Source organism: Zootermopsis nevadensis, unplaced genomic scaffold (assembly GCF_977971745.1).
Source record: "Zootermopsis nevadensis isolate Lab colony 2312 unplaced genomic scaffold, Znev_1.0 Znev_ptg000011l, whole genome shotgun sequence".
In the NCBI taxonomy this organism is placed as follows: Eukaryota; Metazoa; Arthropoda; class Insecta; order Blattodea; family Termopsidae; genus Zootermopsis; species Zootermopsis nevadensis.
In genome coordinates, this window is record NW_028259143.1 from 11,145,782 (window position 1) to 11,171,322 (window position 25,541).

At 38.4% G+C, this 25,541-nt stretch overlaps 1 protein-coding gene across 4 annotated transcripts in view; it reads left to right on the plus strand.

The window, feature by feature from the left end:
• LOC110835892 (uncharacterized) overlaps positions 1 to 25,541 on the plus strand; it is a 171,051-nt gene that overhangs the window by 35,010 nt on the left and 110,500 nt on the right. The window contains exon 1 of one of the 4 annotated variants that reach the window (XM_087347286.1): positions 8,009 to 8,025. The exons of the other annotated variants lie outside the window; for them this stretch is intronic. The gene's annotated coding sequence lies outside the window, so the exon portion shown is untranslated. Of the gene's footprint in view, positions 1 to 8,008; positions 8,026 to 25,541 lie in introns of those variants that run through there. 4 annotated transcript variants of the gene reach the window in all.

The following is a 25,541-nucleotide window of genomic DNA, read 5'->3' on the forward strand; positions in this document are numbered from 1 at the left end:
TAAACAAAGTGCTGATAGAATACTTACTGAAAAGAGAGGAGACACACAACGAAGAACTTCACAATGTGTAATCCTCACCACCTAGAACTATAAAACCAAGAACGATTAGAGGGTGGAACATGTAGCTCACATGTATGAGATGAATGCATATAATTGGTTAAATAATTAGACGCTGGACAGGTAGATTCTTCAGAGTAGTAGCATTGGGGCTTATTCAGAATGTAGCTCCGTTTCCATGCTCAGCACTTATCACTAGGATTTGTCGGTTTTTAAAAACCGGGTTTAAAAACCGGTTTTTTGGATAAATTTGAAAAATTGGAAAACCGGTTTTTAAAATTTAAAAAAACCGGTTTTAGATACTAGAATTAATATGTACAAATTAAACATTTCAACAAAGAAATCTAGTGTATTTCCACTAGCTTCAAAACTCGATATTATTAAGTTATCTGGAAAATATTATCTAGAATATATCCAAATTCTTGTATGGAAACAGATTCCGATGATGAATATATCGGAGACGGAGAAACTATTAATCAGGGCAATGCTCTAAAAGAAGCCATGGAAAAATCAATTCATAGGTTTCTTGAGGAACCTGAAGAAATAATATCAAATCCGAAGACACTGAAGGCCGAATTTTCAGTATTTGAGGCAATCAATAAAAGAACAAAGAATTTAGATTTATTATTTGATGCCCTGAAAACGATAAAACTAAGTTCAGTAGCCACTTTAGAGAGTATTGTCTATTTCAGGCAATTTTGTATCTAGAATAAGAACAAGATTAAGTAATCGTTAAGTGGACTTTCATGTTCTTTGAAATCATATTTCCTGAAGAAAAATACTAAATGAAATAAGAATTTATAAATTATATTTTGTACGGATTTTAGTTATTTTAGTTGTTTTTATTTGGTTTTGTATGGAGTATATTTTATTTTGTTATATTTTTGTAGTTCCATAAATATTAAATAAACTGTAAATTTTTAAAACAAGTATGATTTTTTTACTGTTTTAATTATTTTTGGAAAAAAATCGAAAACCGGTTTTTTGGAAATACTGGGATTCGAAAACCGGTTTTTTCAAAAGTCGGTTTTTGTATAAACCCTACTTATCACTTTCTTTTGTACTCCCTTTGGTCTTGTTTCTTCAGATCCTCGTACTACATCAAGGTAACAGTCTAGGATGAGGGTTCCATGCCCCCCCCCCCCCCCCCCCCCCGGAGAACATCAGGAGATCTTTGGTCGCACGTCCCACCCGAGCCCAGAACGCTGTGCACTCAAATTTGTGGTGCTACGGAATCAGTGCATAGCCGACTTTTACTTACCGTTATTAATAAGACGAGGTGAAAATGGAAAATGTCGCTAATACACAATAATTTTCCGTTCAGTGACATAATGAAATAACTTGTTGAGTACTTGACTTCCTAGATGCCTTAAGTTCTTTCTTCACATGGAAAGTTAGGTTTAGTGACTTGACCTTTCCCCCCCCCCCCCCCCCCCCATGTATGTAACACCACAAAAATGAGCACTGGAGACCCATGTAATTTTATCTGTCGTACTTGTAGTGTTGTGATGCATCCGTTCACATTCGATACCTGTGAGATTTAACCTAAATACATTTGGCTTCACCTTTCTGACAGCTGCGGTTTACTTACCAGAATAGAGCGTGACGGAGAAGTGACAGCCAGTGACATTAGTCGTCAAAAACGGAGGCGGTGGGGTGGGGGGGGGCGACAGAAATAGCATTGTCAGGGGCAGTTGTTTGCCCAGATTAAGGGCATTGATTTTTTGGTTGGCCGGAGTCCGCCCTCTCCTTTTTCCTTTAAAATGTGCCGGTAATCACCTCGGCGGAAGGTAACACCGCTAGATTTCAGCCGAGGTGACTCCACCAGGTAGACACAGTATAAAGGTTAGTGAGAGACTGTGCAGAACCCTGATCGCACTTTGTGACGTTGACAGTCACCTCAGCATGCGTTAAGTAACATCGATAGGAGGTGACTTCACCGGGTCGGCACGGCCTTCCTCTTTGCTCGTCTTTGACGTACGGTGTCCATGTGGTTTTTAGTAGCTCCTTCGATGGATACATGGACTTATGCATGTTCTGGAAGAAATGTCTGTTCCGGTTACAAGTGGGGCGTGGAGGAAATTCAATTACCAAAACTGAGATTAAATTAGCTCAAACCTGGTTTTTAAATTTTGATTTGGTTGGTATTTTGTGTTGACAATCCGAGTGATCTGTGTAGTGAAACGAAATTAAACCCATTGACCAAATCCTTTCCACTTATCGTAACGTAATGATATTCTAATTTAATTTGATGATAAGTAACGTGTAGTTGATAGAGTGTTTTAAATAATCTTTGACCCAACAAATCAGCTGTCCATATTAGTAGGACAGATGCATTTTATAAATAATATTGCGCTTACCTTAACTCTGGTTGGATTGTTATAAACATTGGGAAACAAATTGGCCTATAACGTTCATATGCACAGAATTTGGAATGGTGTGAGTGTTATTAATTCGAGAAAGAGTCAGAAGCATTCTGAAAGGACTGAGGATAACCACGAATATCTTTTCAGGACAAGTCTTCAGACGCGATTCAATGCTTTGTAATGTATGCACTCCATTGGTTACAGAATACATAATTTTATGATGACACCACGATACATTGAAATTATTATTTCACCTCATTCTCCAAGGGTCGCCATGTTGATGATCTGATAGAAAATGTGAATCTGACGTTCATATCAAGATCAGTTTTAAATGTTAAAGGACAGACAGCCATTCACACAGACATCATGATGCATGTGACTTACTTTTGTAAAATGACGAGACCAAGATAACAAATGACAAATATATTTGCAACTTTGTTTTATTTCCTGTATCTTAGTCTTATACTAACCCCAAGAACTATTTCAACGTGTTGATGTGCTATTTATTTATTTGTAATTAACTCAGTTTATCAGAGTTCTTCCAAAGAAGCGAATAATCACTCATAGCGTTTAAAAAATATCAGCTCATGTGGAACCTAAAGGTTAATTAACCATGTTTACAAGAGCTTATCCGGAACCAGATGAATCAATGTGATATTTAAAGTTCTCATGGCGGCGAGTATGAAGACATACGACATGTGCTTCCTGCCTTCATCATCTTGTTTCTTCGCCTCATCCCCCTACCTTTGGACCAAAAAATAATTTATCATTGAAAAATTGTAGCCAATCTTCGTTATCATTAACAATACTTTGAAATAACTCATTGCCATGGGATATGCTCAAATATAAATGTTACTGAAATGTGCAAAAATTGCTGTAGGGTAAAATATTATTTGAAATGTGTTTCTATACCAGCCTGTCTATGACACATGTTTTGCATGGAAAACTTACATTTTAAGGCAGCGTTTTAAAGTCACTAACATGTGTAGCACTTTTATGTAAATCAGCAGACGAGGTAGGAATCACGATTTTTTCACATCCTTCGGAGTAAATAAAATAAATGAACTTGCACTTTCTAGTAAAAGACCAACAAATAATTTCTCGGGTCTTGTTACAAGTGGTCTCGAGCTGGATATGGTCCACGGGCCGCCAGTTCGATTACGCTGGTCAAAACTAGTGGCAACATTTACGAGTGGATTTTCTTCACAGATTATGAAATCCATGGAGGAGATTCTATCATAAGCAAATAGTCCTTCAGTCGGTTAAGTACACAGTCCATTTCCTTGTTACTCTCCCATGTATGCCCACGTTTAGATCTGTAAAGTAGTCGCAGGCTATAAATATGAAAATTCCATATTAGATTATATACACAAAGATAGCATATTAGTAAAACTTTTTTATTCTTTGGCTTGTTAAACGTATGGAATGTAAACTTTGGAGGGTCACAGATCCGTGAGGAATTCAGTCCAGAGCAGCTTCCGCTCAGAGTAAGCCGTGTCCGCCCATGACATGAGGGGTTTTCACAGATAAAGTGGCTAAATTATTGCCTTCCGTGTTACTTTCAGACGGGGTTGTTGGATTCTCTTGGGGTTTTGGTTCTGCTTATGATGCCTCGATGACTCAGATGTGGAATGCGTTGTTCTGTCTAGCAGCAGCTGACAGCAAAGCCAGCACGTGGTTGGTTAGAAAGGGAAAAGCCAAGTTCGGGGTTATTCTTCGAAGGGAAATGAGAAAGGATCTACATTAATGCCGGCTTATTGTATCAAAGATGAGAAATACTGAATGTTTCATTTATGTAGGGCGTCAATTCCAGGATGAGAATTATACACCATCAGCGCATTGTATCTAAATACGAGACGTGAAATTCTCCTATCGTGTGACTGACAATGTGATCGATCACAAATCTATTGTATTACTAATACTTTTCACTCCCTTTTCTATCCGGAGAGTTTTATAGGTTAGGGATTGGCTGGAGTAAACTGAACCTGTGGTGTATCGACACTCTGTGGCCGATAGTAGTAACAGTAGTAGGCCTAGTAGTATACTACTACTACTACTACTAGAGGTAGTAGCACAGTTTGATCAAGAATTAAGTAACTCATTGAATGGCCAACAACAACCAATAATATAAATAGGTTTCAAGAAAGTTCTTGAATCAAAAGAGTTGAGACTTTTTTCAGAACTATCCTCCAGGCTAAGAAATTTCAGTTTGTGATGTTAGATCATGTTTAGTGATAGGCTAGGCAGAATGATATCTTGATTTTGTGGTGGAAAGCCAGAAGCTGATACTTGCATTTTATCAGTTTTTGTATGAAGATTGAAACAAATTTGCAGTGGTGTCCTCCGCTTGGGAAAATATGACATCCGAACGAAATCATTTTAAAGATATACTGTCAGCGAAAATTATAATTTTGCAACCGGAAAATGTTATTTATATTAACTATGTAACTTTTAAAATAGTTTTCTTTAACTATAGTATTCCACCACAGAATTATTCCGCTGTCGTGCAAGATTGACCTTAGCGTTATGGAGGAGTACGAAGTCGCGGATAAAAACAAGCCACAGTCGATAAATGTGTGCTGCAGGCACGCCTAAATGTCCTCTGAGCCACAGGTAGGTGACTAATACAAATTTAAAAGGTCGCATAATCACCGGTTTTTATACCTATCAGGATGCGGAACGTGTTGTCGGTCATACCGTACCACACTCGCCTACGACATATTACATCATACTTGTGAAATAGCTCGCTTCAAGGATTCTACAGCATGACGTACAGACTGGCACACACAAATTTCCAGCCATCTTTCCCTTTAACGCCCCCCCCCCCATCTGCCTTAATAATAAATAATTCTGCATTTTGTCCAAAGAGTGTATTTGTTGGTTTTGTATGATTCTCTGTGTAAACGGAGTATTTCCAAAACAAAATTAACCAGTTGATCTTTGTAATGGTGAAGTGTGGCGTTTTCTTTGAAATACGGACTGTATTCTTAAAAATTATTTAGAATACCTTTGGTTTCGAAGGATTATGCTACAAATGAATTAATTGTGCTGAATTAAGAACGCAGTGTTTCTTTAACCATGGTTGTTAAGCGACAGTTCATTAGAGGAACATGGATTTAAGATTAATATGGCTGTCTTCTAGATATTGCACTGTGTATTCGTCGCCGTCAGAACTTAATGTCGCCAGTTTCATATCAATTGAATCGCAATGATTGGAGATCTGAGATTAGGTAAGTCAGCGTGGACCAGCTGGTAGCTCGCTGGCCACTTTCGATCCGAGACCACTTGTAATCAGGCCCGCGAAACTCTGTTAATTTTTAATAGTTACCTCATGCTGAATTATTTTCTTTACTCCGAAGTATAAGAAGTAAAAAAAAAATGTAATTCTCATCTCATCTGCACATGACTTCAGAACCGTGCGATAAAATAGATGTTTTCCGGGTAAAAATTGTGTCAGATACAAGATGTTGCAGGAACATTTTCAAAATAACATGTGATTTCATAGTTATTTGTGCACATTTAAATACATTTTATAGTTAGTGTTAAAAATATTGCCAGGAGGATTTTCTTCGTCCTTGGGTCCAACGGGAAGAATTATTCTTGACCGAAGGAAGAAAAACGTTGGACCACCACGTACGAATGTACATGAATGTATTACAGTGAACAGTACCTCATTAATTCGAAACAAACATAAGTTTTCTAAAATAAAAATATAAATATGTGTGCTGTTCGACATGCACTGGAAGTGGGTCACTCACTGATAATAGTTATCTTCTGACGTTACGAGGCTTAGCGAAAATTAAATATGTCGAAAAAGAAACAACTTTTTAAGTTCTTCAACTCAACGTAAAACAGAGAGACAGCGTTCCTTTAAAGCAAGCTTATTTTTGCCTGCACTGACTGCGTTGAACAGTCTTTCCTTAAAAGCCGATAGTCGCTCAGTTGCCTAAGAAATTCCCCGCCTTTTATGGAACCAAATGGTTCATTACCGTGTTTACAAGAAATTCGCCACTGGATCCTTACTTGATCTTCATGGAATCTAGCCTACACTCTCATGTATGTTTTATACTAGCCCCTTTCGGGATTTCAAGCTACAATCTTGAACGCATTTTTAATCTCCCCATGCTCATATTATTCTCCTTGATTTTATAATTCTAATATTACTTTTGAAGAATACAAATCATGGAAAGTCCACATCACGCACCTTTCTACCTCCTCACATTGCATACGTAAGAAATGAAAAGTAAGTTTTATAATGCAGTAATTTAAAATGACGTGAACCATTCACCGTGCTTTATAATGATGTTTACGGACTGCTAGCATACAACACGTAAATCAAAAGGCGTGCGGAGAGGATTAAGACGGCAAAAAGATCTTTTCAGAGGAATGATTTAGCGTTTATTATAGCCACAGGTGATTTTTGTGGGTCACACAGTTCATATTGCCAACTTCCTAAAATGCCTCGATGTTTGGAAGTTTTCTTCTGCAAAACCATTCAAAGATCAAGTCCGCTTTTCGCGTCTTGGGACACAAATAAGTATATAATAAATAAATTATTATGTCCTGATTTGTGTTCCAAGAAGTAGTGATATTCAGATGGAACACGAGTTATGTAAATTGACCAGAGCAGGTTGCTTATTACAGTGCTATGTCATAATTCGGTAAGATTCAGATGTACTCTTATTTAAGTCCTATCTCTTAGTAAATAAATAGGTTATTCTGGTGTTTAAAACACATAAAACGCTGTCTATATGTCAGTGAACCTAACTAAATTAACGTAAAGTAAAATAAAATGTTTCTTATTTTATTTTGTTACCTTCATGTACCGATATATAAAAGTCGATTTCCTTCTTTATACTTTAGGTTATTTTGACAGATTGTCTCACCAAATCCTCAATAGTGTCCATTACAGAGACCAGTATTTATTTAGTTTACTTTATTTATGGCGTTTAGTGTCTTCAGTGTTTCATCATGGCGTCACCTTGCACGCAGTAGATTGATTACCGATACCACTCCTTGTAGTCTGTCGTTGCCATGGAAATATTAATGTTCCTCATCCGGCCATTTGGTTCGTCAGGGATTTTAGTAACTATGGCAGCCGTACCATTTGAAAAGATGGGGTCTTGATGTAGTGACGTGTGCAGCCAATTAAGGAGTAAGAGAGAAATTTCTGCATCACATGGCAAGAATGAAGATTTATTTCATCATACAGAGTACATCATTTAAGACACAACCCTAAAATAATTACATATTACGGTAAAATGAACAAATTAAATAAGAAACAGGTCTACTCCCGTGCGTTACTCTTCGTACCTCCGCCATGACACTCGAGTCAAGATCTCCCTTGTTGCTAGGAGACTTCTCACGCCAGTTGCGCAAAAGGTGTGCGGGTGGTAACATGGTGTGTTCATGAGCACAACGTGTGTTCATTGGCGAACATTACTTCGCATATAAGTCGTTTTATGCTGTTCTTGAAGCATTTAGCGATGTTTATTGTGACATGGAAATACCGAATAAGGCAAAATACGACTGGTAACAAAGTTTCGGGATACAGGAAGAGTATGTTGCAATAAACTTGTTCGGCGTCAGACAGTGTTGGCAGGTGAGAAATTTGCGCATAGAATAACAATTATGGCGTGTTTGTTCTGTTGTCTCTATATTTTCAATTCGTCAGTGCTAAATTTTTACGTTCTCTTAGAAATAGCGCAAGACAAGTGGGGCTTAAGATGAAATACTTCCTATATTATATTTTATTAAAAGAAGTCCAGCGGTTTTCGAGATATCACAGTATGAGAATCCGTTTTAATTATCTCAGCAACCGTAAGATTTACCAAAATAGTGTATTCTGCGCTAAATGCGCTTCAGTATTGCCCGAAACTTTTGATCGGAACTTTATTGTTGTCCCATTTTAACTAAAGTCGGAATTTTTCGACACATTTTAGTTAACTTCCCCAATACATATTTTACGAAAGGCTGTTCTGCGATTCCTGAGTTATTGCATGCGGATGGACGAAGCTGATGGGCATATTTTTGTAAGTTTGTTGCGAATTCGCCTGAAACAGGCTCCTAAACAACGTTCTTCTAATGTTTGTCCCATCACGATATGACGGTTCGTAAATCAGTGAAGAATGTAGATGGCTGTCATTTAGGTTGTTAGGTTGTTGTGCCGAATAGTCATGATGACCCATCATGATCGCCCAGATAATGGAGGCAGCAAGCACTTCTGAAACGTCGCAACAAACCAGAACAACATTCATACTCGCCGCCGTGAGAACCTGAAATCGCACAAATATAGACAGTTTCTCCATAACAGACTTAAACAGATGTTGGACCCTTTATTCATAATTTTTGGTAACAAAAGATGCTATCGCAGTAGCTGAGAGGTAGAAGGGTGTGAAACACGAGAGTCGCGTTTGTGATTTGCACATAGGACGTAGATGTACGTCTGTGCTCTTTTGTCTGGCGGTGCAGCCATCCACTATCATCCAAAGTCCGTTAGCTTATACTAATAAAAACACTGACACCGTTTGTAAAACGGTGGGACTAGAAAGAACAAAGTGTTAATCAGACCAGAACATTTCGTGCTCTGTGAAAGTGGTTTCCAAAACATTTTAAAATAAGTAGCACTTAACAATTTAGGATCAGAATAGTAGGGTTAATAACGTACAGTAGTTTCTTTAAGCTGTAGCAGCGAACGATAATGTAGGTCTGATAATGAAGGAACCATGGTGGCTGCAAGTGGAAGTGAGGGAACTTAAGGACTTTAAAAAGATACCGATTTATTTACCGCCAACGTTATAAAACGTCTAGGTTTCAAGCTTCTACTCGCTGTGCGGGAAGTTTGTGCATTGTTTTAATTAAGTAATCAACTGTTTTTAGCTGTAGCAACGTAATATAATAAAATTACTGTTTGTTGAAGCTAAAGTCTATCATGTCGTAAAAGAAAGTTACTACAAATTTTGTCATGTGTTAAAGATACTTGACATTGGAAGTTGTCAGGCGGAGATTCACGGTGACCGTGGTGACGTTATCACCATTGTGCCATGAAAGCGTCATAACCCTCCGAAAAAACAGTTGGTAGAGCATACAAATTGATTGATTGATATGCCACTTGTATGTAACCAATGAGTAGTATAATGGGATGTTAAACTCCCAAGCCGTTCGTAAATTAATGTAGTAGATTGGGTTTTTTAACCTACGGCCAATGGCGTTAGTGCGGTCCGCATATAATGTTTTTATATTGTGTCATTCTTTGCACTAAAATTATTACTTTCTCAATTAAACATTTAATATTAGGTGAATAATTGTAAATAAATAAACGAACTTGTTACAGAAAACTGAGTAATGTGTGAACATATTTGGAATAATATCTAATGGTTGCAACTATTTTATGAATTGCCATAAAGTTTCACTAACTTGACCTCATTTATAACATGGCGCCCGCAAGTCTGTAAGAAAGGGTAAATGCGGGCCGCAGAGCGAAGGTTGACAAGCCCTGTGTTAATTAGATTGATATTTACGTTTCCGGCACTCATGTAGACCGCGCATTAAAAACTGATACCTTTTCATCCACTCGTCCGCAAGTAAGTCCCGAGGCGAAACAGAAACACCGCGACTTCACGAAATACCTGTCGGAGCGCGCTCATGTTATAAATTATGCGACGTTTACTTCCGCAAGATATCTCCGAGCATCGTTGACCGCTGCAAATGTAAAAGGCAGCGGCCTGCCAACCAGGGTGAGGGGAGGGACAAAGAACGATAACGCACAAAGTGTCTTGTCCTCCCTCTACCTTTTCCATTTTTCCTTCCCATATTACTGTGACGTAGCTCAGGATCGCAGATATTTAGCATCTAGTATAAATTTGTCTTGCGTCCAAGGAATATTCGCTGCCACTATAGTTTGTGCTGAAATTCTACTTTCAAGCTGAGGTAATTCCGCTGGTAAAGTGGATTAAGGACATCTACGACCTGGATTCGTTTCCCACAAGGCCAGGAATTGTTCTTTGTGCCGCTACGCCCAGATGGTCTCTGTGGGACGTCCACCCTCCTATCCAATGGGCACGGGAACAAAGCGATCGGAGCCTGATGCTGGCCACTTCAGCAAAGTGCACTGGTAAAGAACGCCGTGTCTTCGTAGCGTGACTCTTGGGCACAAAAAATAAAGAACTGAAGTGATCGGTTACCCGAGTTTACTGTATTCCTGTGGCCGCAATAAAATTGCATGCTTGAGGTGACGTCAAAATCGTACAACGTTGCCGCACGAAGACCATAGCACAGGCGAGTGAATGCAACTCAGAACTAGCAGCGTAGCAAATCTAGCAACGCTTCACTGGTGACTTAGAGCCGTGCGGAAAAGGGGGGGGGGGGGGTTGATCCTTCAGTGGCCTTGAAGATTGCAATTTGGTGGCGGCTACTGTAAGTTGGTGAATGTAATTTTTGTGTTATTGCCGTTCCAAGTCAGAATTTTAAAATGGTTGCACGGCGAAAATGTTTTTTTACGAGTTTATGGGGAGTAGGCTGCGATTGGTTGTTCACCAAACGATTGGTCATTTCCTTCTCGTCAGAGACATGTTGCGAAGACCAGCGCTTGAATGTGAGGAACAGCAGAGTGGGGTTGATAAGGTCAAGTATGTAGCAACGTGAGAAGCCACTTCATGTGACAGACTTCTTGTTTATTTGCATTGCTTTTAACAAGCATATGTACAGCTGTTAGTATGGAAAGTGCGTATTGAATGCAGTGGTGAATTCTGGTCTGGAAGTCGGGTCGAGCGGAAATTATGTATTGCGTTATGTAGCAAAATATATTTTTCTATTTATACATTTATTAGTGATCTGGTGGCGCACTCCTTGCTAGAACGCAACATTCGCCACTGAGGACCAGTAGTTCCTGGCTTTACACCCTTGAAGCCGAATAAGACAGAAGAGAATGTGGGTAGAGAGTACTGAGCGACACATAAATTTATGGATATGAAGGTTCACAGGCAGTGCCCGCTCGTCTTTTTGATAAACAGATTCGGTAAAGGCACAGAAAGATTTAGAAAGTATAGCAAGAAAGTAGAAACAAAGAGAAAATTGATGAGTGAGAACTGAATGACACTTTGTTTCTGGGCGGAAGAAAAAGCATAAGAAGAAGAAGAAGAAGAAGAAAGTTTCCAGGCAATGCTCGCTCGTCTTTGTGGCAAGGCTAGACAGAGTAAGAATGAAGACGGTAAGGTGATAATTATTGAGAGCTTGATTTTATAAAAGCAAGTTGAAGAGAAAGTAAGGCGTTCGTACCTCAAGGAAAACACACTTCTCCATTACAAAGATCATGTAGTTAATGCTGATTAAGAAATTAATCTCTGTTTACGGTGGCAGTAGTGCGAAACCCGTTAGTACTAAATGCAGTTATTTTTAAAGCAGGTGGTACAGATACTTACCATTATGATTTAAAGGGTTAATGATTGAAGTGAAAATTGGTGGAAGGTTGCCGAATCCCTGTCCATTTGCAAAGACAATAGTACAGACACAAGTTAACCTACTTCCCTTATTTCTTTTAGTGGATTTTGCCACTAGGGCTGACTCTTAAGCTTCTGAAAAACCCTGTTTCAACTACAAAGGGCATATGGCAGTGAATGAGTAGATGAGGATTTGGAAATAGGCCTATTGTTGGAGTCTGTCGCGTCATTTGCTTTAGTCCACCGAAGGAAATGTCAGTATTCCATTACATAACAGTGGTAGTATGTGGGATTACCCAGTCCGCCCAAATCCTTGTCTTGCCACATATTTTGTTAGCGTTTTGTAAATGATAATAATGATCAGTCTAATTAATGACTGTGCCATGAGGATGTGGATACAGCGTGTCCCAAAAGGGGGAGCAGCAACTCGTTGTGTCCTTAAACCAGAGACTTCATAATTTGGGCTGATTAAATCAAAGATGCTGAAGTGGTTGGTACTTGTAGGACGCATGGGGAGGTAAGAAATTCACATAACATTTTAGTCGGAAAACCTCAAGGGAAGAGACGACGTTGCAGATCTAGGTGCCGATTGAAATATATTATTAAAAAGGCCCATAGAAAATAAGTTATAAATGGACGGACTGGATTAAAATGGCTCGCGATAAGATCTAGTGGTCGGCTTCTGTGAGCACAGTAATGATCTTTCGGGTTCTGTGGAGGCAGGGAATTACTTGACAGGCTGTGCAACTGTAATGACAATGTATGACGGATTTAGGTAGTTTGTCGTAGAAGAATCGTATCAGATAGAAAGAGGCTTAGCGGAGTCTGAGCTCGAGGCCTGTCTTGAGCAGCTGCCTTCAACATCTGAGCTACCACATCGCCTCTGTGACTCAGATGGCAGATAGAAAACTATAAAGACGTCGTGTTCCTCAGGTCGAAAGAATTTCAATTTGAACCACAACGACCAATAAAAAATATGTTTGGGAAGTCTTGGGTTCTTTGACCGGGTGGTTCAAGTGACTCTGTGAAACCACCGAGCCGTGAACATCTAACTGGATCGAATCATCCGGTCATTATAGTTTTTTTCCCGTGGTAACATTGTTAAACGGAGAATAGGAGGGCACAAAGAAATTGAACCTTAGTTAATATCCCATCTCCCTCATTTGGTATTTCTGGGTTTGACTCTTTGAAGTTGAAAGGCGTCTGATTTGTAATTCATAACATCTTCTTCAAGTAAAATCCACAAGACTACAACGCATTGCGAGTTAACTGTGTTCAGCGTATTGGAGTTACGGACAAGTGGTCATGAGATCGAATCCTGGTCCGTTCAGATATTTTTATTTCAAGCAGCCTGTAATTTTTTTATACTTCTTAGATAATTACGTTACATTATTTTATGTCCATATATTTAGTGACGCTAGAGTCTCTCCTACTTCATACATTTGTTCGTCCGCCATGTTGTTATTATCGATTGTAGTAAATTAAAAAGTACAAGTATAAGGTAGCCTTCAGTGGCACAATGTCCAAACCATGTTTAATCATTTATTCATCTGATATCGAGTTGAATTATGCGGACATACAGACAGACATGTTCAACCCTAATTTTTTTTATTTCGTTCACATCGTGCAAAGAACGCCTGGTAATAACTGTTCTTAAAGTCCGTTGAAATTCAACGGAAATTTCTTCTTTCACATCTTAATCGCACCCTCTTTCTTCCATGCCTTTCCTGTTTTCGGTTTCTTTGATTCTTTCTTTCGTATTTCTTTCCCATCCCTTTTACAACTCAGTTTTCTTTTCCGTTCTCACCCTTCCTTGTTACTGTTCTAAAATAAATTATCTGAATCTGCTACATTTCAGACGACCCACTTAAAGGGGATTAGTCTTCAAAGAATAGCAACATACTGTCAGGGACCGAGCTCTGTAACCCTTAAAGGAATGCGGAAGCTGTGATGTGGGTGGTGGAAAAGAGGACATGCATGTATTATTCGGAATGAAAGTATTGACCAAGTGGGCCTTTGCTCGATTTCGGAAGTCTACATGCTGACATTTCCGTTACCATTTGTCAGTATTGCCAAACTAATATGATTCACTGAGAGGTGATCATGTCCACGTCACAGAGCGCAGACCGTTGGTCGCTGGCTCCTCGACATGGAGGCGTATTTCCAGAGTGGATGTGTTTGTTGCGTAGACCGGATTAGCAGTGGACTGCCACCTGATCAACTGGGTTGCTTTTCCTTATTCCACCTCGCCACAATATCCGTCACACAGAAGTTTCTTGTTGAAATAAAAAATGGCTAACCATTTATCCGAATATCTCACACATTAACATCTGAAGTCAAATAAACAAGATTACATCCACATTTCGTAACATAATAGTGCTTACTATCCATCGACCAGAACTTATTCCTTTGAACGCATTCTACTCCGTGTCGTTTCGTAGTCCCCTAAAACCAAAGATCGTCATTGCAAAATACCCACTGGGACATTGTATTAAATTGTCTGTCATCTGTACTTATCTAGATGTAGATGGGAGGATAATGTCGGGGGGGGATCTATGGGAGATAGGAGTTGAAGGATACTGGATTTTGTTGGCCCAGGACAGGGTCCAGTGGAGGGCTTTGATTATTTCGGTGATGAACCTTCGGGTTCCGTAAGCCAGTTAGTTACTTAATCTATAGTTATTGCTGAGAACTTTTATATCAGCCGACTTACATGTTAAGCCGTCTTCTGTTGACGTCCGCTCCCATTTAAAGAATTCGTCTTTGAAACAACAGGTTTTCAGGAAAAAGACGCTCAATCATTTTTGAACGCCATTAATTCAAGACACACCCGGATTTAATAAAATTAAAATGTGAAAACATGCGTCTTAAAATGGATGAAATACGTTAATTTCATAACCATTTACATGTATGACTTGCGCTTAACTATACACCTTCCGTACTTTAAGAGAACTCTCAGTTAGATGAACTAGTCATTGTTATGTGTTCAACCTTCCGCTACTGAACGCGGGTTGTAAACTTCATCGTGTAAAGTTGTCTGTATCATTAAGTTGTTATAACCATATGGAAGAGCCATCTGTCTGTGGGATGAACATTCCGTACAGTAATGGCTAATAAATTGCATCCTGAAACTAAGTATGATGCTGGCTGCGGAGTGCTGATCCTACCGTGACGATGTATCCCCTGCAAAAGGTTAGGCTAACCTTACATTCGGGATCGCGTTCGATTGATTGGAATTTGGGTGGTGTGCACAACATGACTGATGTGGTCATGTGTCTCTTTTCACTTCTAGGGTGATCAGTGTTAGTCGCTGTGGTTCTCAGTAATTTCTTTATGGTCAAAACTAAAATTAAAACCTAATACTAAAATAACTTGCGTCCAGGACTTAGCCCGTTTTTTTTTAAAAAAAGAATAAGGCTGCCCACGTGCCTTACATCTTAACACCTACACTTGAAGCACTACATTCACATTTGTTTCAACAGGACATTGCCACAAGAAAGAGACGGCCATCTTTATTCGTGTGTGAGAAATAAATTGGCAGGGGCTGGTTTATCACTTGGCCGCCTCGTTCACCTGACATTACTCCCCTTGATTGTTTCTTTTTGGCGGGTACATTGAGGATGATGTGTACGTACCACCAGTGGTTAGTACTGTCACAGAACTTACTGGGAGGATAATAGTTGCATCGGTGACATTTTTACCTCAACTTGCTGTACGTGTGGACTGAAATTGTATACAGACATATCTGCCGGGCCATTTACAGTACCCCAATTGAAAATCTGTAAATTGTGGATCACGAAAGCCTGCTAATTTAACCTGCTTAGACGCTTTTAATTGTCATTCCTTTGTCTTTCAGTTCTTGAGAAATGTTACAGTATGTTAGACCGTCAGTGTAGAACACGTGACTGTTTTTAATTGGTACGTAGTGGAGATTAATGCACGGTTCCAGACGTGATTATAGTACAGGCGGCAAGATGATTCATAAGTAATGAAGATTAACACAAGAATGTTGATGTAATTTGTACCTAAGAGAGAATAAGTAACAACGGGCTGTAGAAAATTGCATAATTATGAGGTTAATAATTTGAAATGCTAACCAAATAGCGTTAGGTTATCAGATCATGGAGTACAAGATGAACGTGGAGTTTGTATGCATGACGAGATAACCACACAAAGATTTAGACAGAAAACTTGAAAGGAAGAAATCCCTGGGAAGATCTTTGAATATAGATGGGAGGATAATATTAAGAGAATCTTGGGGATGTGGATTGGTTTTATCCCGGCTTAGTATATGGTTCAGTGGCGGGCTGTTATGAACATTGTGATGTATCTCAGGGTACCAGCCTGCTCGTAATCGGAGATCTAACTACAGTACAGTTAATTTAATATACGTTATTCTTTAGGTTCTAAAATTATTTTAATCGACTTTTCAGGCTTTTTATAATAGACCATGTTTGTGTGTCGCTGCTAATAAGTTTTGAAACAGTTCACTGATTTTTATTAAATTTGACGTGAACATCATGGGACGTTACCTAATCCCATCTTTGTGCTTTTTTGTTTCTTTCCATCGATAATGCCAACATGTCGGCCAGTAGTTGTGTAGAAATAAATAACCTTGAATTCTTCATGTGGAAATATAATTTCGATTCACAGGAAGGGACGCAATATAAGAACACCATGAATTGCTCTTACAAATTTTTGCAGGGTAAACGTAACTACATAGTACAAACTAATAAACGAAAAGGTTTGCTTCGTTCGTTAAGACTAAATGTTTTATAAACGGTTGATAAGCCATAGTATATAACTAATCATTAAAAAGAGCAATGATGTGATTATAAGCCTACAGTTTAATTTAGAATTATGGTTACGTGCGGGTTTTCCATAAGAAAAGCAGATGGCCCAATAGAAATAATGGTATAAGAAACGCATCAAATCGTAATTTTAGAAGCATTTTGACTCTAACCGCAAAAGTCGTAATTTATATTACAAGGTGTGTATGTCGCAGTCTGTAATAAAAACGGCATGTCGTAAAGAAGTGAAACCCGGCAATAAGTGACTGCCTTATGTCGTGATCGTGTTCCATTAAGCTCAGGTTTACGTTTAACCCTTTAAAGGTGATGCTTGTCTAACCAGTATTTCATAATTCAGTACGTACCACAGAGAAGACACAACACTTACCAACTGGTTAACGCTGTTTAAGGAAATAATCTCTGTTTACAATAAGCATTTTAATAAACCTGTAGAAATGCGGACTTAATAATTGTTAAAGTAGGTGGGACGTATATTTCTCACTAGTCTTTGGGAGGTTAAACTTACGCTGTGCACGGACGTTTACATACCTTTGGACCACGTAACCTTTAGAGATTTTTTTAACTTGCATTTTGGTATCTGCACTGCAAATTTTAGTAGTCAGTAAAGTTACTAAGTTTTAATGGTCTCACAGAGAAGTCCATGATTTTTAAATACCAACCGAACAAGTTCCTACATTAATAAATTTTGGTAAGAATAATGGAGTGTACACTCCTTCAGATGTTAAAATCTGATAAACTAGTAGTGATTAACAGAAGAGTAACTGAGAAAAAATTAGTTAAGTATTTCTGTCGATAATTTCATACTGCGTAAAATTGCAGTCAGATATCAGAATTTTACACTGTCATGTCTGTAAATGTTAACATAACGAATAGTTAGTGTCAGATTGTAGGTAAGTTATGTTTATGATGTAGCTGCTTGTACAAATTCTATACAGAAGTAAGTACTCAACCAAAGAGCACCAGAGAATCTCGCAGCCTTTGCGGTGCTACGTGATGTACGACAAGGGGTGGGTGTTTTCTTTCGTGCGACAAGTCACACGAAAAGTTCTCATATGTAGTAGGTTCACTTTAAATCAAACTGGCAACTGTATAAAATACATACTTTACATTCAGTAACAGATTTATTTCATGAATTTCGTACGATAATCGGAATTATTTACCTAAACTCATCAACCAGCTGATCTTTGTAATGGCGAAGTGTTAGGTTTCCTTTAAACGTCCTTTAGATCACCTTCGTGTTTTAGTGATAACTAAGTATGGTCCTTCACGAGTAATAAAATCCCCCCCCCCCAGAAACATTTTGTACTTTCGGATACAACACTGCTTTGTTTATCTGAATACAAACTAAAAATATACAAGAGTTAAACTTGAATATATTGATACTGGATTTTATTGTTATAGGCCTATATTCATTTTTCTAAATGTTGTAAAGACGAAGTTAAAAAACTAAACTCATAATTAAGAGACCCCGTTTATCATGCAAAAGATTTGTCTACAAAAATAGGCCTCACTGAACGAATTTTAGTCACGTTTTGTGTTGGTGGTTTAGATCAGGAATTACGGGATGAATTTTATTATTCTTTTTCTCATTCTTGTTGGTCCGATGTGAACTGTACTTCACATGACAGGTAAACATTAAACCGCTCGTCGAACGAGGCCTTTTGTAGATCATAGAGCTCGTTAAGATGTGAAGTGTCAGATATTTTTCGGTATGATCTGTGCGTGACGAAATACAAGAAAGATAATGACTGACTGTACGCGGTGACGAGCTATAATTTTTCATATTCATGCCTGTACATCCCCAGGAACATATCTCAGCTTAAAAGTTTTAGTCTCAGGATTCACTCAGGAGTCCAGATCCTGTTAACCGTGTTAAGTACTACTTTAGAAAAATCATCAAGAAGCTTCGCCAAATCGTTTGACATTAAGTTGTGTGTAAACAAAAACGAAACACAGGAACATCATCTTGGCAGCCTCTGTCTCGAAGCGAGTTCATTGACTGTTCAAAGTTGCGTTCATTGAGGTATCTAATTTTGGAGATTCGGAATTGAAAGAAAATAACAATCTAACCCGTAAAAACTGCAATAGCACTGACATTTGAAAGGAATTTAAACAAACAATCAAAGATTTATTTAAATGCAACGGTCGTGCACCTATATCCTATTTTAGTTAGGCCAGTGAACACATTTGAATTCATCACAGTTCTTGACAATACTGATAACAAATTATGATTATCACATATGTGACATTAAAAGTTAAATAAGTCACTGTCTAAATTTGAACTTTGTAAGATTTTGTAACACAGTCCGCAGAATTTTTATTTATGGTCTCGAAGAGAGATGTTTGTATTCCCCTCCCACTGTAAGAATAATGTTATTTGTAAGAAATACCTTCGCCATTCATCAGATCGAGAAAAGGGATGTATTTAATACAAGGCAGATTTTTATGAGAATGTATTACCTACATTTGAAGCGAATGGGTTTGCCGGATTGTAAATGGGAAGAAATTATAGGAAGGTCTGGGTGTTTAGTTTGGCTGTCAAATATTGACTAAGAATTTAGCAGATGAATATGGCAGATGTTGTAAGAGGATGGTATGAATGGTAGATAAGGAATTTAAAATCTGAAATTCAAGTATTGTTACCTTAGGGTAAAAGACTGTTTGTAGTGACCCAATAATTTATAGGCAATTAAACTAGCAGAAACTAGCAGAAATATATTCTCAACATACAGCGAAAGTTCCAGGGGAAATTCCATGAATTCAGAATGAATGGAACAACGATCCATTTCTGGCTGCCAAGAAAAGATTAACTGAGTCTCCGAAAGTAATATGTTAGCTGTGTCTGGTGATAACAGAATTACAGAAGCATGGTGAGAGTTTTATTTTTCTCAGGTAGTATATATGTTACCTTAAAAGCCCGAATGTTGGTGAAACCTAGAATTTTCCAGACAAACCTAGGTTTTACCAAACGGTGTTCGTAAAGGCCGAAAAAAGAACTATTCGCATCTTATTTCGGGTTCTTACCGATGGGTGTTGTTGGTAAATGTTAGGATTTGCCATAAGCAGGTAGTAAAAAGGTTAGGTTAGGTTAGCAAAAAAAATACTTGTGCAAATCCTCACTTTGTTGCAAAAAGTAAGTCTTGAAACAGCAGTGAAAAAAATGTTTTTTGATGATTGAAATGTTTTATATTCTTTATTTTACAATTTTTCTATTTCTTGCAATGTTTTTATCTATTATTTTGACTTCTGTTAAAATTTTTAAAAATACAACTTCGATAAGGAATGTATGTTTATAAACCCCGAAAATGGGGTTTTACCAATAGTGAATTGTAAAACCCCGAAATAAGACGCGAATCATGCTTTTTTCTGCCTCTTACCAACGTAAAGTAAAGTAAAGTAAAGTTTGTCCCACTATACGCCATGTAGGCGTTTGGGGGGAGTGGAGGTATAGCTCCTCTCTTCCTTGACCCCGGCACTAGATGGGGGTGAGTGGTCAGCATCACGCCCCGGCCTGCTTTACCCCCGGGAAAGGACCCCGGTACCCATTGTAGAGGAGGCTGGGTGGGCCCCAGAGCCGGTCTGGACGCAGAGGCTAGAGGAAAAATCCTCTGCCCCCGTCGGGGATCGAACCCCGGCCGTCCAGCCCGTAGCTAGTCACTATACTGACTGAGCTATCACTGTTTAGTAAAACCTAGGTTTGTCTGATAAATCCTAGGTTTCACCAACATTCGGGCTTTTAAGGTAACATATATATTACCTGAGAAAAATAAAACTCTCACCACGCTTCTGTAATTTTGTTATCACCAGACACAGCTAACATATTACTTTCGGAGACTCAGTTAATCTTTTCTTGGCAGCCAGAAATGTATCGTTGTTCCATGCATTCTGAATTCATGGAATTTCCCCTGGAACTTGCGCTGTATGTTGAGAATATATTTCTGCTACTTTTGCTTCACAAGCTCTGCCAGCATAAGACGGAATTCGGTGAAGGAGCAATGGCATTCTTGGCATGGGTTCGTTAAAAAATGAAAAAGTAAATTACTTCACAGGCGTGCTTCTTTAAATTTTAATGTACTTACTGCGTGGTGAGTCGGGATAACTGAGATGGTAAAATGGTTGACTGAGGACTCGGGGTTTGATCCCCAGAGAGTTTTCATATGCTGACACGACAAACCACCTCTGCGGCCTGTACAACCTGTTGAACGGGGACTTTTCCATGTGTGTGAAACACACTGCATTCGAATGCATGGAGCTTTAACTCCGCCACCCCTAAAAAGATTCAGTGCTATTGTGTTTTGACGTTATGTCTTTAATTTATACAGTGTGTTACGTGCAGACTTTTTACTCGTCTCACCTGACTGTAAGTTTTCTTTAATTTGCTTTCGTAATATTTGCTATGAGGATTTTCGTCTGTTCATCGCTAATAATTATTTTATTTCAAAAGTAAATACATTTCCTAACGAATTTCTTTATTTGTATTCGATTACATATCAGAAAATTTCAGTCTTCTAGTAAGTTCTTTCCATTTATACGTAGGCCTATGCTCCAGCAACAGAGAATATGTTTTGAAGTTACGAGAATTAGCAGCACGAATAAGTGACAAATTAGAAGCTGAGTGACGCATGCCGCTGCTGTCCTTGGCAGTTCATCCACAAGTGCTTGGCCACCATTAGCTGCGTTGTTTGCTGCAAACAGCAAGAGGCTGTCGTAACGTAGCAGCAGGTTCGTCTTTTACTCCCAAAATACTGATGCCCCCCCCCCATAATCCTCATAGATTCTGCTGAACTCATGCACACAGAAATTCCTTCCCTGGGCTCTGTGTTCACGAATTCAAAATTCTTCTCTGTTGCTGACAGTATTTGTGATATTAATCTTTAAAGAATAAACGCCAATTTGATCGCTTCATGCATTGCGCCACACAGGGCTATGAAATGGCGAAACAGCTGTGGACGTTGATAGCTTTATGCATTGTTATGCTTTATGTAGTTGTCGAACATTGTCGGCTTTCCCATCACTGTGAGAGTTTTACGATGTCTCTTGCCACTATCTTCTGTTAAATTTCGTGGTGACATTGTCATTTATTTAGTCTGTTGGTGCTTACAATTTGCAGAGTCTAACATGAATCCCTAGTCTTATTGCCCGGTTTCTGCCTATATTTACACCCATCTTAATATATTTTCTGCTCTCTCCATTTATATTTACAGACTATACTTGCTCCATTTGTCTTTATATTTACTTAAATATAGTCCGATGTCTGGCAGTTGTTTTTATTTTTTCTTGTAGTTATCCTTATAATTCCAATTTCTGGATAAGTACCTATAAATCTTTCGCCTACCAACGCATCTCTCCAACTTCTAGCTCCTCTACATCTTCATATCTAACACCACCCTTCATCTTTACTATATATGGGACACATCCCCTGATCAATATTTACCCTGCCACCCTCTGATCCCCAGACGACCATTTTCCACTACCCTACACCTTTACTGGCATCGTGGATACATAGTTATGTATGTATGATAAATTTCGCAGCACACAGCTGTATGAATCCATTCCTACTGTTAAAATTAGAAAAAAATATTGTTCATTTTAAGAACTTTATACCAATGCTTTTCTAGATATTTTGTTAACCTATCTGAAATGTTGTTTATAAGTGGCACTAAGAAACTACGATTCCGCAATGTGGAAAGAAAAATATTTACAAATATTCGGCTGAGGGTCGATATTCCAAAGCGCAAAATATGTAGAAAGAACACACATGTTGTGTGGGTAACGCGCCTGATGTGCCGGGTTCGAATTTCCTGTGTTGATTTTTATGTTTCCACGCCTTACCTGTTGTTATATCATGTTTAAATTCCTCTCTTATAGGAAACTACGTAATATCTTCAGTTTTAAATAGCGTAGATTAATAAGCAAAGGATGAATTATAAATAGTAACTACTCCGTGGCACTACAGCCCTCTTGTAGGGACTTTGCCTTTATAAGTAGTAAAGAGAAGTGAATTCTAGGCATAATTCAGTGTCAGAGCAGTGGAATGCATACATATTAGAATCTCGTGTTCATATCCCACTCGGAAAATGGCATACGTCAAATTTTTTACGTGACCTGACATACCATGTAAGGAGACCTTCTGTATGTTTAATTAGAAAAAAAATTCTTATACTACGGACGACAAGTTTAATAGAAGACTGTAGCATTAATAAGCGAGATAAAAATGCAGTAAAATGTGTGTGCACTGTAATCACAAGGAATCTGAACAACTTGTCTTCATTTCTTCCTTTCTGCAGTATTCATATAAGTAATAGAGGAGCCCAGGGCAGAACGGGGCCACGGGGCAGAACAGAGTATCGGCTTTATTTAGTCTGCAATGCGTTGCTATCTATCGGGACCGGATGAAATACCATTAGCATACAGCAAGGGGTCATGTCATATCAGTCAGCGCCATTTTGTGGTCACAGTTTCGGAAATAATCACCCATGCTTGATTTGGCTCCTACATTTTACAAATTTTATTCAACTTCCAGTGAAGGTAAGACCTGTTCATTATTCATGTCCACTTTGTTGAATGATGCGTGTTACAAGGTGTTTTCTTGAAAGTCTTAAACAAATTATTTTTATTGATTCTCATGATGTCATTTTTGGTGGGACAATCCTAATTTTAAAGAGTATACTCGGGGCAGGATGGGGTAGGGCAGAATGGGGTACCCAGAAAAGAGGATCAAATGACAAGTGCCTGTATTGTGGCGATGTCTATTTGCAGTCTATTGAAGGATGGATCCGGTATTCGTCTTGCTTGAAATGGGCCCATAACTCATGTGCAGATGTTGGTAGTCACGATGATGAAGAGGTGCACATGTGTGCCGTCTGTGTTAGGCCTAAGTAGATTTCAAATATGTAAAGTTTCGATATTTCACATAATTTTTATATCCTACGTCATAATTATTAGATTAATTTGTGTCTTCTTACAACTTTTTCAAACATATATCAACCTTACCCAGGCTTGCCACGGGCACGGAGAAAAATGGGGGAAGTTACATTTTTTAAAGAAATTCATATTAAAAAACTGTAATTCTTACAACTAAACTAATAACTCATTATCAATCTCAAATAGACAATAAATGCACACAAGGTTCCTCCATGTGTTTATCTTTATTATTGTCCCTTCCACATGCTTCCAAAGATTAAGTTCCTCGTTTGCCCTGGTCTCCCCTACATATTTTGTTGTCAGCGTGGTTGAATTCTTCCTTATTTATAATAGAAATATTAGTCTTACAGGAAGCAGAATACGAAGGCAAATTATGACTTGAAAACTGAATCGACTACTTAGAGAGATTATTTTTCCCCAGAGTAGTAGACCTAATTTTCATTTATGTTTCCACGTTCTGTTTCCGCTGTAAGAACTATTGGTGGCCTAATTTTACATTAGTTTTCACTCAGTATTTTTGAGACTTCAGGTTTAGCGAGTTCTTACTTTGAGTCAGTTAAGTTTGATAATGAAAGTCTTTCTGTTGGCCCTCTGGTTTGTCTTTTCATTTAATAGCCTTTTTATTATAATTCCTAATTCAGTGTCTGTATTTAATTAGTTCGTTAGTTTTATACCATTTTGGGAATTTCACATTCCAAGAAGGTCGCTATTAGGATCTCCCTTTGATTATCCTAATTGGAGACATAGTTTTAGAGTCGTTTCACAGTAATGGCCAAATATGCCTAGTATACCCATAAATGCTCTAGTATTTTCCGTATGATACATGATTGCTTTTCAAAAGGGATTTACAACTTAAGACCCGTTTGTCGAGTTCGGTACACATTTTCGTGCCTATACAGTTGAAAAAGGTAGTTAAATCAGACTACACCAAGAATAAGTCAAAACATGAAGGTCATGACCGCTTCTATCCGCATTCTTGATAAATAATCATCCTACAAGTTCATGGTTAAAAAAGCGTTGTTGGTAAATCAATAGTCAATGAATGAACCAAAAATACAGCACAGTTACTGGGATTCTTTTCAGTTCAAGGTGCTTAAATACCCCCGCATCTAATTCGATTACAGGTAGCATGGATAGTAAGTAAGTAACCTTCCAGCCTTGTTAGACGTTCACGGGATTACAGCGTTACAGCTGATGCGTTCAGATCAGGGAATTCATCTCTACCCAGCTTACGAGCTCGTATTTAAGTGGTTAACATTTGCTGAGCTATTACGTCACTCAGTAACATGTTTCATACACACCTACATGTTAATTACGTAAAGCAGCTCAAAATTGCACCCGTGATATTGTTGCGGACGGGTTGCGTAATTCATTTCATGATATTTAAATCATTAAACGTGTTTATCTACTGACCCACGCTTCTTACAGACTTTAAATAAACGGGTTGTTATGTACTCAGCATACCGTGCTGTTTACTCAATGTCTTACGTAATGCGATATTCTTCTGTCTGCCCACTTTACTTACTTCCTCCCTAGTCTGGACCCTAGGAGATCATCATAACACATTTTAGCATCAATCTAAATGTAATTAATTTATTCGAAAATAGTATATAGTAAGATGGGATAGGATGTTGGAAAATTACAATTCGAGGAACTTATAATGTGTACCCTTCACAAGATGTTATTACTATGATCAGATAACATGGGATGGGCGAAAAATGTAACATGCACGGATACGAGAGATGCATGCAAAGTTTTAGTCGGAAACCTGAAGAAAATCTGAAATGAAGAGATCACTTGACGAGACTTTGGCATAGAATGGTCGTAAAAGTGTGGGAATATGGACTGGATTTAACTAGTTCAGGACAGGGACGAATGTGGGTCCCTTGTGAACACAATAATATACTGTGAGGTTCCTTGAAGGTCGGGAATTTTCTTGTCTAGCT